This window comes from Muscardinus avellanarius, assembly GCF_963383645.1.
Source record: "Muscardinus avellanarius genome assembly, chromosome: 4".
NCBI classification, from domain to species: Eukaryota; Metazoa; Chordata; class Mammalia; order Rodentia; family Gliridae; genus Muscardinus; species Muscardinus avellanarius.
The window spans coordinates 12,547,478-12,558,966 of record NC_137789.1 but is presented as its reverse complement, the minus strand read 5'-3'; positions in this window follow the sequence as shown (position 1 = coordinate 12,558,966).

The window sequence follows — 11,489 nt, the reverse complement described above, 5'->3', positions numbered from 1 at the left end:
AACTTAGATTGACTTAGGTTAATGTAATTAGCAAGTCAATAGGAGAGGAGAACTAGGCCTTTCTCTATCTAAAGATAGATCTACATGATTAGATAAGCTAGCTAGGAAGGGAGGAGGGGTAGACCTTCCTGAAAGGAGAAACATTGCCACACGTTCCTGGGGGAGGTACCTTACAGGGACATTCACTACATCAGAATTCCCCAAACAAGATGGAGGTCATGGGTATAAAAAGTCCGGTCCACGTGCTGTATCTTGGGGGGTGGTGAATTGGCCTGGGCCACCTTCACCCCCCCCATGCCATTTTTGGCATGGGGTTGTAACTATTTTCTGTATTTCTATCCTTTTAATAAACTTCTTTAAATCTTAAAAAAAAAAAAAAAAGAAAGAAAGAAAAGAAAAGACATTTAAGCAGAGCATGGTAGCATACTCTTGTAATCCCAGTACTGGGAGGCTGGGACAGGAAGATCATAGGCTCAAGGCCAGCTTCAGCAACTTAGTGAGGCCCTCTGCAACTTAATGAGACCCAGTTTCAAAATCAAAAGTAAAATAGGGATGGGGTATATCTCAGAGGTAGCAAGTCTCTGGGGTTAATATACCCTCTTTGGGGGACACTTCCTGCCCTGCCATGTACAACAAGCTGTTTTTGTCTTCTATCTTTCCTTGACTTAAACTTTCATATTTATATACCCTTCATTAGTTCTTAGACTTCATTCCTCAAAATCCACTGGACAAGAACTCAATTAAGAGAGACACCCCAAAGAAGAGGAGATATGCCCATATCACTACTAATACTCCTATCCAGAATATTGGTTCTCCAGCAGCAGGCACCTGGAAAGAACATTTGATTCCAGTAACAATAGCAGCAGCTGACAAACCTTGATCCTCCTATATTAGGGGAGAATCTTGTTGGGGAGGCTCTTATCATGGAAAGCACTGCAGTAAAAATAAAACTCTGTGTGTGTGTGTGTGTGTGTGTGTGTGTGTGTGTGTGTGTGTGCGTGCGCGCGCGCACGCGTGTGTGTGTTACTGAAATTGAACCCAGGGTGCTCTACTGCTTAGCTACATTCCCAGAACTTCTTTATTTTGAGACAGAGTCCCATTAAGTTGTCCACATTGGCCCTGAACTTGGGATCTGCCTGCTTCAGACTCCAGAGTCCCTGAAATTATAAGCATGCACCACCTCACCTGGCTCTAAATTCCTACCCAGTCTGGGTGAGTGTGTAAATGGCACCCCTGTGTTGTCCATCTCTATTTGGGTCTCTGCTTCACTTCCAACAGAACTCACAGCAGGAGAATGCACATTTAACACTCATGTGTAAACTCTTTCTCCCATGCCTTGGGGATCAACAGCAAGTGCTGTCTGCTATCTACTTACTTTAGATTCTATAGAAAGACTAAAGTAGCCATGGCCACTGTACTATACCTGCCATTTTCTTTAAAATTTTCCATTAGTTACATTTTTGAGTTAGCTTTTTATTCAGTTTTCAAGCAAATCTCCATTCTCTCAGGCACCCCTTCCTCTTTGCTTCCCTGACACCCCTCTTTCCTATTCCTCTTCCTACCAGGTCTTGTAAGCTATTTTAATTGTGCTTCCTGGTCTCTTCCCTTGCCCACATTCTCTCTCCCCTTCCCTATGAAGGAAGAATTAGGAGATTAAAAAAAAAAACCTGAATCTCAAAAGAGAAAAACCCACAAATTACTGGAAGTCAGGAAACACCCAGAAACCCTTGGAATAAAAAAGAAGCAACTCTGGGAGCAACCCATTCCTGTCCTGAGTCCTTGCCCAAAGAAAGGAGATGAAGCAAGGGTGATGCAACGTGCAATCGAACGGACAACTAGAATAAAATTGCACAACTTCACCTTCACTCTAGTTACACGCTAACGCCCCAGGCCACGGCATTGCTTCTCACTCCTAGACTGCCTCCATCTTTTCTGTGTGTGTGTGTGTGTGTGTGTGTGTGTGTGTGTAGGAGGGTAGGGATGGGGTGGGGAGAATGGGTATTGAAACCAGGGGCATGTTATCTCTGAGATACACCCCCAACTCTTCTTATTTTTCTTTTTTTTATTTTGAAACATCATTTCCCTAAACGAGGCAGGAGCAAGGCTTGTCCCAGTAAACAAATTGTGGCCAAAGAATAAGGGACCAGGAGAACAAAACACCTTCCTCAGACTTTCTTTCCAGATAAACATAGTTGGGACTTTCTGGGCAGGCACAACTACAATGTAAGTCTCTTGACTACCAGAGCATAAAATGACATGTAGGCTGGCCACTGTTCTACTTCTGTAAGTTGCTTATGCTAGGCAAAAAATTTCCATTCACTCCCCCTTCCTAAGAGTTGACTATTATCTAAAAAGGCATATATGTCCTAGGCTCAGAGTTCAGACCTGAAGCTTTGCTGAGTCTCACCAGTGAATGAACTCTGCATTCTGATCCAGCCTCTGGATCTTGCTCCCTGCTGACTAGAACTGCCTGCAGCATTTTGGTGTGTTGGCAAAAAAAGTGACCTCCCTCTCTGGAGGGTCCCAGGGACAGGATCAAGGGAGCTTTGCCTCCTCCTGCTTGTCTTTGGAGCCAGCCCTCTCTGGTGCTAATATCAATCCACTGAATGCCACCATTTGAGAGACTTCACCTGGAGGTGATCAACTCCAGGACTGACAATTGTTGAAGTTTTAGGCCAGAGATGAAGTGAGTCATTTCTCAGCATCACAGTGCCCATCAACCAGAGAGCCCTCTGGGAGTTCTTGGGAGCTCTGGGGTTCTGTCATATCTGTATTCTGAATTTTGCTGTCACAGAAAACCCCCCTACAATCCACAAAGGGGGTAAGACCCCCTTCATATGGAAAAAAGATCAACAGTGATCCTTTAAGCAACTCAAAAGGCAACTGCTGACCTCCCACTCCATAGGGCTCTTGGACCTAAAAAGCCTTCCATTTTGTTCCTCTCTAAAAGAAAGAAAACAGATCTCAGCCTTACATGGAAACTTCTCCAAAATAGACTACATTCTGAGCCACAAATCAAGTATCAGAAGTTCAAAAAATGTAATATAATTCCCTGCATCTTTTCATATAATTGAATAAAAGTAGAAGTCAATAACAGGAAGACCAAAAGAATTACACAAATACATGGAAATTTAATGATATACTCTTAAATGAAGACTGGATCAGAAGAACTAAGGAGAGAAATAAAAAATTCCTAGAGGCCGGGCATGGTGGTGCATGCTTGTAATCTCAGCACTTGGGAGGCTGAGAAAGGAGGATCGTGCAGGTTCAAAGCCAGCCTCAGCTACTTAGTGAGGCTCTCAGCAACTTAGTGAGACCCTGTTTCAATATAAAATAGAAAAAAGGTCTGGGAGTATAGCCCAGAGGTAGAAAAGCCCCTGGGTTCCACCCCCAGTATCACCAAAATAAAATAAAATAAAATAATAAAAATAAAAATTCCTAGAATTAAACAAAATTAGAGATATAACATACCAAAATTTGTGGGACACTTTGAAGGAGGTTTTATGAGAAAAAAAATTTAATTGAGTGCCACATAAGAAAAACAAAGTCATGAAATAAATAAACTAAAGACTCACCTCCAGGTCCTTGAAAAACTGGGACAATCTAATCTCAAAGAAAGTAGAAGGCAGGGAGATCATTAAAATCAGAGCAAAATCAGTGAAATAAAGAACAAAAAACAATACAAAAGATCAACAAAACAAAAAAATGGTTTCTTGAAAAGATTAAGATTGACAAAGCCTTAGCCAACTTCACCAAAAGAAAAAGAGAATCAACCCAAACTATTAAAATCAGAAATGAAAAAGGAGACATCAGGACCGGGCGTGGTGGCACACGCTTGTAAGCCCCGCACTTGGGAGGTGGAGACAGGAGGATCATGCAGGTTTGAAGCCAGCCATGCTGGCATAAGAGACCCTGTTTCCAAAAATAAAAAAATAGGTCTGGGAGTGTAGACTGGAGGTAGAAGGGCTTCCAGGAACCCCAGTACCACCAAAAAGAAAGAAAGAAAGAAAGAAAGAAAGAAAGAAAGAAAGAAAGAAAGAAAGAAAGAAAGAAAGAAAGAAAGAAAGAGAAAAAAGAAAAGAAAAAGGAGATCACCAAAGTTATTGGGAAAATCTAAAGGATCATCAAAAACTTTTGAAATTTTATATCCAATAAACTGGAAAACATGAAAGAAATCAGCAGATTTCTCAACATATACAACCTATCTAAACTGAACCAAGATGATATTAAAAAAAAAAAACTAAACCAACCAGTAGCAAGCAGAGATAGAAACAGCAATAAAAAGTCTACCATCAAAGAAAAGCTCAGGTCCAGACGGATTTCCAGCTGAATTCTACATATATATAATTTTATTGGTGCATTGTGGTTGTACATCACAATGGAATACAAGACTTGTGAGGATGTGAGGACATACAAGCACACATCATCCAATTAGCCTTTATCCAATCCCCATCCCATTCCCTCCTCCTCCCTCGATCCCATGCTTGATTGTTGATTAACTTTCATACATTTGTTTACGTGCATCATGAGTTTTAAAGAGATTCCATCCTCCCCCATCCCATCCCCTCTGGTTGGTCACCTTAATTGCTCCTCTATAGGACCCATTCTTCAACTAGTTCTCCTCCTATTACCTATTTCTTCCTAGTTTTTGCATATTAGAGAAAGCATCTGTTTTTTTTTTCTGTGATATTTCTCTTTATATTCCACATTGCAAGTTCTGATCCCACTCTTGACAGCCCCGGCACTGGCCTGACCACCTGGCAGACTCTGATGATGGCCTTGCTGGCTCCAGCACAGGCCTTGCTTCATGGCAGACCCCGATCCTGGCCTTGCTGGCCCCGGCACCTACCTAACCCTTGGCAGGTTCTGATCCCAGCCTTGGAGGCCCCAGCACCAGCCTTGCCTCATGACAGGCTCCAATCCTGGCTTCACTGGTTCCAGCACTGTCCTAATGCCTTGGCAGGCTTTGATCCCAGCTTCGGAGGCCCCAGCACCAGCCTTGTCTCATGGCAGGCTCTGATCCCGGCCTTGCTGGCCCCAGCACCAGCCTAACCCCTTGGCAAGCTCTGATCCTGGCCTCGGAGGCCACATCACTGGCTCTGCTTCATGGTAGGCTCCGATCCCGGCCTCACTGGCCCAGACACCGGTCTAACCCCTCGGCAGGCTCCGACCCTGGCTTCGGAGGGCCAGCACCAGCCGTGCCTCGTGGCAGGCTCTGATCCCGGCCTCACTGGCCCCAGCACCGGACTCACCCCTCAGCAGGCTCCGATCCCAGCCTCGGAGTCCCCAGCACCAGCCTTGCCTCATGGCAGGCTCTGATCCCAGCCTCGCTGGCCCCAGCACCAGCCTTGCCTCATGGCAGGCTCCGATCCCGGCCTCGCTGGCCCCGGCACCAGCCTAACCCCTTGGCAGGCTCCAATCCCAGCCTCAGAAGCACCAGCCGTGCCTCACAGCGGGCTCCAATCCCAGCCTCAGTGGCCCCGGCACCAGCTGCACCCCTCAACAGGCTCCGATCCTGGCTTTGGTCTCCCTGGTGCCGCAGACTTCTTTGCTCAGTCCAAATGGGGTGCGAGTCCACTTGCGGTCGATCTCAGAAAAGATGGGAGAGGATAGGGTGCCCGTACTGCAGACGCTTATCTGCAGCGATTCTTTCCCTTCTAGGAAATAAATTTCTTTAAGATCCTATGAGACCCTGGCACCGGCCTCACCCTTCGACAGGCTCCGGTCCCAGCCTCAGAGGCCCCAGAAACAGCCTTGCCTCACGGCAGGCTCCGATCCCGGCCTCGGTGGTCCCAGCATTGGCCTCACCCCTCGGCAGGCTCCAATCCCCGTCTCTGAGACCCCAGCACCAGCCTTGCCTCATGGCGGGTCCCAATCCCGACCAGGCTGGCTCCGGCACTGGCCTCACCCCTCAGCAGGCTCTGATCCTGGCCTCAGAGGCCCCAACTCTGGCCGTGCCTCATTGTAGGCCCCAATCCTGGCCTCACTGGCCCCGGCACTGGCCTAACCCCTCGGCAGGCTCTGATTCTAGTCTGGGAGGCCCCTACACTGGCCTTGCCTCATGGCAGGCTCTGATCCCAGCCTCGCTTTCCCCAACACTGGCCTCATTCCTCGGCAGGCTTTGATCCAAGCACCCTCTTCACACAGCATGTTGTCCCAATTTCCCAAGCATGTGCAGTGGTAGCTTTTTGCCTCTGGGATTATTTCTTCAAAAGATCCAGGTGTGTTGCATCAGATCTCTGCCTCTCCTAAGTACTGGCTGCTGCCGTTGCCACTGCATCCACCATATCAATTCTTTCCCAAACTCTTTTCCTACACTGCATGTTGTCCAGTGTTCCTGAGCATGCGAGAAGGTAGCATTCCACCTTTGGGGCAATTTCTTCAGACGATCAGGGTGGATTGGATCAGATCTCTGCCTCTCCCAAATACAAGCTTCCACCGGCACCACAGCCGCCACTGCCAACACTGCCTTCCTCCTAGGTCTCGCTGAGCTCCCTCCTTACAGATGATGTCCAGGATTCTTAAGCATGTAAGGAAGAAGCAGTCCCCCTTCGCGGGGAATTTTTCCAAAAGTTCCAGGTCAGCTGAATATGTTTTGTCTGCATCTCCAGAATCCTGGCTGCCACCACATCCATCTTGACCCCTTTCCAAAGTGGTTTTTTTTTTCTTTTTTCTTTCTTTCTTTTTCTTTTTTTAAATAAGAGAAGACAGTGTGTGTGGTTTGAAGAGGTTGTAGGATCAGGCACTGAGTAGCAATGAATTTTTTCTTCCTTCCAAGAGCGGAATCCCACAACCTCATTGTGCAGAGCAGGATCTGCTGTTCTAAGTGAAGCCCGGTGCAGCACAGCAGCGCTGAGTTCCTTAGTACCCGCAGCTGGGCCTCTCGCCCGACACTGGGCCTTTCTAGGAACGGGCCAGGCTGCCCGCCCCCAGCCTGGAGCCGGGCCTTCCTGGGAGCGGGTAGGGCCCTACAAAACCTTTACAGAAGAACTAATGTAATATTTCACAAGTTATTTCATGAAATCATAAAAGAATTCTTCCAAACTCCTTCTATGAGGCCAGTATTACTTTAATACCAAACCAAATAAAAATACCTCAAAAAAAGAAAATTACAAACCAGTATAATTGATGAACATAGATGCAAACATTCTAAACATAAGACTAGCCATGCACAGTAGGAAAAGTGTACATCTTGATCAAATTGGTTTCATCCCAGGAATGCAAAGCTGATTCAATATATGAAAATACATGTTATTCACCACATAAATAGAACTAAGGAAAAAAATCACATGATCATCTCAATAGATGTTAAAAAAACATTTGACAAAATCCAACATCCATTCATGTTAAAAAAAAAACTACTAAAAACTGGAATAGGAAGAACTTAACATCATTAAGGCAATATACAGTAAACACAAAGCCAATATCATATTGAACAGGGAACAAATTGCAGGAATTCCCTTTAAAATCAGAAACAAGGATGACCACTATTACCATTCCTTTTTAATATAGTCCTCAAGCCTCTTGCCAGAGCAATAAGACAAGAGACAGATATTGAGGGAATTCAAATAGGAAAAGAACTAAAATTATTTCTATTTGCAGATGACATGACCCTATATTTAGAAGACCCAAAAAACTCAACCAAAGGACTTCAAGAGCTGATTAACAAATTCAGCAAAGTAGCAGAATACAAAATTAGTCTAAGAAACTGAGTAGCTCTTCATGCCAACCAAAAATCCAAAGAAAAATAAATCCAGAAAAATTTCCATTCACAATAACCTCAAAACCAATTTTTAAAAAAACTAGAAATAAATCTAATCAAGAAGGTTACTAGAGGAGGGCATACAAAGGAGGGGATAAGTGCCGGGCGTGGTGGCACACGCTTGTAATCCCCGCGCTTGGGAGGCAGAGACAGGAGGATCGCGCAGGTTCGAAGCCAGCCCCGCGCGCTGGCTTAGGAGACCCTGTTTCCAAATAAAAATGTAAAAATAGGTCTGGGAGTGTAGCCCGGAGGTAGAAGGGCTTCCAGGAACCCCAGTACCAAAAAAAAAAAAAAAACAAAGGAGGGGATAAGTCCAACATTCCAACATATAGGCACAGGTGGGAATTCCCTCAACAAGACACCCATAACTCAGAAAATTAAAACAAAAAATAAGTAGGAATAGCATTAAACTACAAAAAAAAAATCTGCTCATCAAAGGAAATCATCTAGGGTCTAAAGGAAAAGCCTAAAGAATGGGATAAGATCCTAACCATTTATCCCTCTGATAGAGGACTAATATCTAGAATATGAAAAGAACTTAAAAGACTCAACACAAAAAAACCAATCAAGAAATGGACAAATAAATTAAATAGACACTTCACAAAAGAAGAGACACAAATGGCCAATAAATACATGAAAAAATATTGAAGATCATTAGCAATAAGGGAGATACAGATCAAAATTACACTAAGATTCCATCTAACCACAATCAGAATGGCAATTATCAAGCCGGGCGTGGTGGCGCATGCTTATAATCCCAGCATTCGGGAGGCTGAGACCTGAGGATGGCGGTTTGCAGACAGCCTCAGCTACTTAGTGAGGCCCTCTGCAACTCAGTGAGACCAGGTTTCAAAGTAAAGAATAACAAATAGAGCAAGGGGTGTAGCTCGGAAGTCGAATGCCCCTGGGTTCCATCCTCAGACCTGAAAAAATAAATAAATAAATAGAATGGCAATTGTCAAGAAATCAAAACAATAAATGCTGGTGAGGATGTGGGGAAATTGGAACTCTTCTACACTGCTGGGGGATTAAAATTTAGTTCAGCCACTGTGGAGATCAGTGTGGAAATTCTTCAAAAAATTGGGACTGGATCCACCATATGATTCAGCTATACACTCCTGATTATCTTTTCAAACAGACTGAAATCAGACAACTGCAATAATACATGTATATCCATGTTCACAGCAGCACAATTCACAACAGCCAAAATATGGAACCAGCCTAGGTATTCATCCACAGATAAATAGAATACAAAATTACAGGATATTTACACAGTGGAATTCTACTCAGAAATAAAGAACAAAACTATGTTATTTGCATTTTTGCAGAAAAATGGAAGGATCTCAAGAACATGTGATGCTAAGTGAGATTAGGCTGTCACAGAAAATAAAAGGTCAAATATCTTCTCTAATATGTGGACGCTAGGGAGTAATTGAGACATCAGAGAAAATTCAAATAATGGAGAAGAAACGAGTGGAGCCAGGGAAGAGGTCTAGGGGAAGGGCAGTGGGAAGAGTGAGGATCAGTGAAGAAATCACTTCCATTGGCTTTATGCACTCATGTGAGAATACCAGTGTCAATGTCAGTAGCCTGTAAGGGGAGAGGGGGGTGGAGAAGCAGCTGCAGAGGGCCCACCAAAGGTTGTGTGCATGTAGGTCACAATTAACATGATTTACATTATGATGTGAAACTATAATGTACCAATAAAATTACATTAAAAAAGAATGAGTAAGATCTCTATACATGCAGTAGTAGGAACTGAACCCAAGAGCATTCTTTCTCGAAGCTATACCCTCAGCCCTATTTTTTATTCTTTATTTTGCAACAAATTCTCACTAAGTTGTGGAGGGCCTCACAACTAAGCTGAGGGTGGCCATGAACCTGCGATCCTCCTGCCTCAGCCTCCCAAATACTGTGATTACAAGCATATGCCACCATGCCCAGCTCAATATTTTATAAAGAAGCCAGTCGTTGTGGTGCATGCTTGTAATCCCAGCATTCGGTAGGCAGAGACTGTAGGATTGTGGTTCATGGACAGCCTCAGCTACTTAGTGAGACCCTTTGCAACTCAGTGAAATCCTCTTTCAAAAAATATAAAAGACTAAAAAATTGGCCTGGAAGAATTGCTCAGAGGAGTAATGCCCCTGGGTTCTACCACCAGTACCCCCCCAAAAAAAATTATGAAGAAATAGTAAATGAAATATATATTATATATTATATATATTTTATATATATATATTTCTATGAAATACTAAATGTTTAAGGAGGTAGATATGTTTACCCTGATTTGAACATTAAACAATGTATACTTGTATCAAAATTTAACTAACATAATACCCCACAAGTATGTACAATTTTGCAGTCTATTAAAATAAATGGATATTTTAACTCATATACAAGCATATTTACTCATTTATCCTGTTGCTATGGTTTGAACACATTTTCACCCAAAGCACGTGTTGGACACTCAATCCCCAGTGCAACAGTGTTGAGAATGGGAGGTGGCTAGGCCCTGGGGCTCTTACCCCAGGAATGATCTGTGCTGACTATGGAAGGGCTGCGGCTGAGCGCTCTCTCTCCTCTCTGGCGTGCGTGCTCTCTTGCCCTTTCCACACTGCATGGGATGGCTCAGCATCTTCATACATAGGCCTCACCTTATACTTACCAGCCATCAGAATTGTAAGAAATAAGTCTGTTCTTTATGCATTTCTCGGCCTCAGATATTCTGTTATAGCAACACAATACAGACTAAGAGAAAACAACTGTTATTGAGAATTGTTATTGAGAACAATTGTTATTGAGAAGGACTCTTGCTAAAAAAAAAAAAAAAATATGTGAAAGATGGAAGCAGTTTTAGAACTGGGCACAAGCAAAGGCTGGAAGAATCTGGAGGATCAGGCTAGGAAAACCCCATCTTGCCATAACGAAGCATTAAGCACAATTCTGGTGAGGTCCAGAAGAGAACTGCAGGGAAAGTCTGGAAATTACTAAAAATCACTTGAGTCTCATGAATAGAAGCTTAGTAGAGTCCTGAGAGGTGGTGCAAACTTGTAACCCCAGTACTCGGGAAGAGGAGACAAGAGGATCACAGGTTTGAAGCCATTTAGCAAACTCTCAGCAACCCTAATGAGACACTGATTCAAAACAAAAAAAAAAAAAAAATGGCTGGGTTGTAGGGTGTCCTGGGTTGAATCCTGAGCACCAAGAAGGAAAGAAAGGAGAGAAGAAGGAAGGGAGAATGGGAGGGAGGCAGAGAGGGAGGCCAGTAAAGGCCGTTCAGTGATGTTTCAGATGAGACTGAGAGACAATGTGTGAAGTGTGAGGGACACCCTGCACAGTCGCAAAGAACTTGGTGGCACCGTGTCTGCATCCTGGGGCTCTGTGGAAGGCAGCACTTGAGAGTGAAGCCCAGGTTATCTGACAGATGAGATCTCTGAGCAACAACACATTCAAGGTACCGCAAGCCTTCTTTCGGCTGCCTGTAGCAAAGTGACAGAAGACAAAATTATTTTAAGGCAGCATTTATAGAAGAGAAGCACAAATGAAAGCTTTGGAAATCTCAGCCTCCAAGCCAAAAGTGAGAAGGCCTCTTTAGGAGAACAAACCGAGGGCGTTATCAAGTGACCTCTGTGAAAGAGACCAAGGTGGGCAGAAGGGAGCCAGGGGGTGCTCATCAGGGTGATGGGAGAAAGATCTGAAGGTGCAGAGGTCTCCAAGGTCCTGGGCA